Genomic DNA, 5,694 nt, shown 5'->3' with positions numbered 1-5,694 from the left:
GTGTGTGTGTGTGTGTGTGTGTGTGTGTGTGTGTGTGTGTGTGTGTGTGTGTGCGTGCGCGCGCGCATGCAAAGTTTTCTCTTGAACAAAGAGAAATCATTCTTCATATTAGCCAAGTTTAGGAAATGTAAACTTTAGCTATTTTGAGTTTGGAAATCAAAGCATCTGCTGATTATCCAACACTCATTTAAATTATTTTATTTTATTAAGACATTGTAATTATATAAAAATGCTGATTTGAGTCTGGGACATGAACATGTATAATTTACATGTTCCTTTAAAACTGTGGAAGGAAAAAAATATGTTTAAAAATGTGCTTTAAGATGAAAAAAATGAATGTACGTTTAAAGTAACGTGTTTAGAGAGGTTTACTATTATCAATATAGATGGAAAATATTTTTAAAAATGATCCAATCCTTTCTTCTGGTTCTTCATGAAATAATACATTATTATTTTGTACAGTAAGAGCTCTTACCACTTATAATCTATTTAAAGAACAATTAAAGGACTGGTTGATAACACATCATCTGTCAACATTTTRAATAATAAGAACCTTCTCCGTGTGTCCACCTGTGTTTTGCCATCAAGATGGAGGATTAGTTTAGTTTTTATTACTTCTTATACATGTTGATTGTCTTGTAGTTTTCTTGTTTTATATTTACAGATTGTATTGCTTGTATTTTTTTTTATTGAAAGTTTATGTTGTGAAGTCATTTTAACTTTCATTGAATAGTCCTTTTTGAACATTGTCCAGGGACATCAGATGATAAACAGTCTTTAGGAAAAATCTGGTGTATTTTTAGAAGTGTTAATTAATAGATGTTCTCCCTACAAAATAAATTAAATTCATTAAATTAGTAAAAGACACATAATCACTATTTAAATGTTCCCTTCCTACAACTAAAATGATACTTTTATAATTCAGCTTCAGATATAATAATTATTTCATTGCTGTTTGGTCTGTTTAAAGTTCGAAGATCTAAATACCCCAGATCAACAAACATTTAACAAACTTCAAAATCTGCCACCATGTGTTGATTCATTCCATGGCGAAAAAATTCCCGTAGGCCGACTGGCATAGACCCGACTTTTCTGAAAGATTTCTGTTAATGATTCTTTGCTTCAGATCCTTGATTGCAACACCTGCTCACAATCTGTATGATGAGGATTTTTGGGACAAAGCTGCAGCGACCGGCGAGACGTGGCAGACCCTCGCTCTGCTGCTGCAGCGACCAGCTTCAGCTGCAGACTGAACACACACTCCTACCTGAGTGTTGTTCAAGCTTAGCATAAAATATAAATATAATATAACTGAGCTATTTGAATGATTTTTCTTTTTAAAACAATAATTAGACTTTTAGAACATGTTGTAACTCCTGCATGTTAGACTCATATACAGTTATCTTCACTGATCCTTTATTAAGTGAAAAGTGATTGCCCACAGGTAAACCTGTGCAGTGTGTCCTGCTACTGTCTCCCAGACTCTGAGAACCTTCTGCTGTTTATTCCTCAGGGCTGACAGTTGGTGCAGCGGCCCTGTGAACACAGAACGGCYACTCTTCAAGCCAACAAAGTGGACCAGAAAGCGTGCAATGTAAACAAACAGAGACATTTGTTAAAGCTAATAAAGATAACAGCTGACAGAGCAGCAGCCACACTGTGAATCTGGGCCTTTCACTGATCCAGTAGAACCAGGAATTATGAGCCACACTCAACTTTTCTTTGTCAGCATAAAATACAAGCACTACTGCCACAAACAAGCTAGAAACATATGAAATCATGCAAATGAAAACAGACTACCATCATTTCTGTATGTTCAGAAGACAGCAGATGTATTTTAATATGTGTTAAATCCGTAAAGGAGTCTGGACTGTACCTTCTGCTGGTGCTGAAAAGTGTTTGCTTTAAAGCTTGCTGCTTTTAAAACACTTCTAGCCTAAGATAAAGAAGTAGCGCCTTGTGCAGCAGTAATAAACAATGTATAATCACATGTCTACAAATCTGGAACTCTCACCAGGAAAAATCTCTCTGTACAAACATTATTGTTACTGATCAACACACATACATTTCATGTTGGAAAGTAACAATGTTATAGAGGTCATGTGGTCTGTCCTCTGCAGTGAATATTTAAAAGATTCCCCAAAGCATTTTACTAACTGACAAAAGCCACAAAGTCAAAGGCTGCGACAAATATACCAGAGGATTCTGTTGGTTCTGTTGATCGGCCCGCTGTATCTGACATGTAGCCATTTGTTTCTAGGCCCAAAATCCAGTCATTGTTGTAAAAAATTACATTAAAAGCACTTTGACTGTCCAGATTATCTGCTCTGAAGAAAATATGTATCCAAACTGATATTTAGGAGCAAAGAAATAAATAAAATAAATAAATAAAAGCTATAAAATCTTATTATTTGAGATAATTATTTTGGAAAAAAAGAAATTCCTCTGAATTATAATAATTCAGAAGAATAATGATCAGTTTGACTATATATCAAATAATAATAATAATAATTGTAATTATTATTATTATTATTATTATTATTATTATTATTATTATTATTATTATTATTATTATTATTTGTAGTATTATTATTATTTGTAGTATTAGTATTTAAAAGGTTATAATTAGAGTGCGATTGCAAAAGTTGAACCCGTACATTATTTGTAAAATGTGGTGACATTTTACACGAACAGAAACAACGAACAGAAAGAGGAAATAGTAAAACTTAAACAGATAAATAAATACAGTTGAGCTCAAATGGCCATTAATCCTGGCGGATTTATGTTTAATAATCTAATTACTCCAACACATTTCTTGTTATTGGTGGTAAAATGAACGTTTTGGAGCAGCCGAACCAGACTTCTGACTCGAATCTGATAGCTAATCTGTGAAGAGAGTCAGAAATTAGGGTGATGGCCAGGAGACCTTTCAGCCTCCAAAACTTTTCAGTTATCACAAAAACACCAGTGGAAACACACAAAACGCTGGTCAGCATTTTAGGAAGAGCTTGCCATTTCACTCATTATTAAAAAGGCTAATTATTTTTATTTTAATAATTTTAGACACTCCATTTTTAATAAACGTAAATAAAAACAAATATATAATATATATTATAAAACCCCATTTACACTGTTTTATTTTTGAGACATACGTTTCGTTTCCTACCAGACAACTTTCTGACTGAACAAAAATAATTGAAATGAAATGTAAATCTAGCAGAAGTTTGAGTAATTCTGGCGAAAATCTTTATTATAAGTGATGAAGAAGCTGGAGCTCCGTCTCGCTGTAAGGCTGAGCGTTTCCCCCATCAGAAGGTCCTGACCGCGGCTCAGAGTCCTGCCTGGAATATTGACCTTCTTATCCCCACCGCCCGCTCACCACKCCGCCTGACACCAACACACCGCCTCGCTGATCTTTCAGAAATGTTCCCGGCAGCTGGTGAGCAGCAGACGCTCCTTTGCAGCCTACCTGATGCGGTCACCTATCATCCCCGCGCGCCTCTGATGATGACGATGATTTGTTTATCTGTCCAGCGGCCTGGCTTCCCCTCAGTCAGCGGCTGCACGCGCGGCTCTGGGTCCGGTGCTGAGGGCTGTAGCAGTCCGCTGGCAGTGGCTGTACTGTCGGCGTGTCGGTTCTGTTTAGAACCGTTCAGCTTCTCCAGAACCCCAGCTGCGTTCTGCGCCTGTGCAGTGCGTTCTCTGCGCCCAAAGTGGGGGGAGGGTGGGAGAGGGGGCTCGGCGGGGCTCAGTATTTTTCTTGAACAGATACACACACACACACACACACACACACACACACACACACACACACACACACACACACACACACACACACAGCTATTGGCTGTCTGCAGTGCGAAAGCAACGGAGAGAGTGATTGGTCTCCCTGTCTGCTCTGCGCAGGAGTTTACCAGGCGGTCTCAGAACTTTAATATCTACACCGGCCTCTCTGGACAAACAGTCCCGTCACCGTCTGGACCTGGCTGCTAACCCAGCACCATCATGCGCTGCTTTCTGTGGTGTTCATTYACCCAATCAGTGGGACTCATTACTACCTCCTGACCACCACCTCATTATAGGGCCTCAACGCAAAACTCAGTAGATCAACAACTAATGTGATGTCAAATAAATACAATACTGTATGGTGTTGATCCTTGACTTATGAAAAAGTCTCACCAAAGCACATCAATGTCAACCTGTTTGTCCTCTAGAGCGCCGCAGAAAGACAYTGGAGTAGACCCTTCTGTCATCTATGGTGGACAAGATGTGACTAAACATGGTATCATTTTCATGCACCATGTTTTTGTTATCCAAACATCAGCTCATTTGCATAAAACTTTCTAACAGGGGGCTTCCCTCAGGGCAACTCCCTGCCTGATTAGAAGGGGCCGCGAGTTTCTGAGGTCCTTAAGCCATTTTCTTTGCACCCTTGTTCCTTAGTGGGGTTGTGAGGTGCTGGTGCCCATCTCCAGCTAACGTTCCGGGCGAGAGGCGGGGTCACCCTGGACAGGTCGCTAGTCTGTCGCAGGGCAACACAGAGACACACAGGACAAACAACCATGCACACGCATGGACTGTGGGAGGAAACTGGAGTATCCGGAGAAAACCCACGCATGCACAGGGAGAACATGCAAACTCCATGCAGAAAGACCGGGAATCGAACCCAGAATCTTCTTGCTGCAAKGAAACAGCTCTACCAACTACCACTGTGCAGCCCCTAGGTCCTTAACGCAGTTCTACGCAGTTGATTTTATTTATGTTTATTTATTTCTGTAATATATAAACAATTGAAGGTTATTTGGATAAGAATYAACGTTGGTTGAGAACGTTTGTCCATTCTCTGGCGGGCTGAAAAACCGAAATATTCCTCAAGATCACTTCATGAAACACGGAGTGTTTTAGAAGCAGGCGCTCACTTCTACATGAACAGTTAACAGTAAAACTTTCCTTTTTCATTCTTCATTAAAATTTTAGCTTGCGGACTCAAAATACACTTCATTTTCACTTTTAATAAGGAAGAAATCATTTGTAATTCCTGTGATTATGTTAGCCTCTTTAGTGGAGGGTCGGTAATATTATTTTAAGATTTTTATTTATTTATTTATTTTTAGAAAAAAAAAACATCAGTAAGTTTAAAAATGCAGGAGAAAAACAGAAAAAAACGACCTTCCAAATTTTACAAAAGTGTCTGATTTTTAAATGAAAAAATTCCTTTAACTACAAAATACATGAAAAAACACTCTAGCCGTGGAAATGACAGAAACGCCTCAACATCTCAACCCGTTGAAAAGCGATTCAGTTTAAAGTCTGCAGACTTTTAGGCCCAACCGTGTTTCCTTATTAACTGGTCAGTGGAAGCTTCTTCTGCCCTGAAACGTCTGCCTGAGGAGAAATCCAGAATTATGTGAGCAGAGTGCCAGAATAAATATCCTGACGTGACAAATGTTCCTCTTCACTCCGAGCCTTATCTCAATCTGATCATAGCTCTGCTGGACACACTACGGTAGTGTGAGCGGCCCGCGGCAGCGGCAGCGGCAGCATCACTCCTCGGCGGTGGCTGACTGAGGAGGAGGCCGCTGGGTCTGCAGGTGAATTATAAGCCTGTGGTTTCACAGCAAATGGAGCGTGAGGCTGCGGCGCGTCCATAAATCAGATGCCAGAGTGACTTATATATCTGCTTGGTGACGTGTG

General features: G+C 39.4%; 1 protein-coding gene across 1 annotated transcript in view; it reads right to left on the bottom strand.

The window, feature by feature from the left end:
• tbx4 (T-box transcription factor 4) overlaps window positions 1-3,643 on the bottom strand; it is a 33,599-nt gene extending 29,956 nt beyond the window's left edge. Inside the window, exon 1 of the mRNA XM_008425199.2 lies at window positions 3,470-3,643. The gene's annotated coding sequence lies outside the window, so the exon portion shown is untranslated. The remainder of the gene's footprint in view (window positions 1-3,469) is intronic.
• Window positions 3,644-5,694: the final 2,051 nt, after the last annotated feature.

Source organism: Poecilia reticulata, linkage group LG13, assembly GCF_000633615.1.
Source record: "Poecilia reticulata strain Guanapo linkage group LG13, Guppy_female_1.0+MT, whole genome shotgun sequence".
NCBI lineage: Eukaryota > Metazoa > Chordata > Actinopteri > Cyprinodontiformes > Poeciliidae > Poecilia > Poecilia reticulata.
This window is presented reverse-complemented; position numbering and strand designations above follow the sequence as displayed.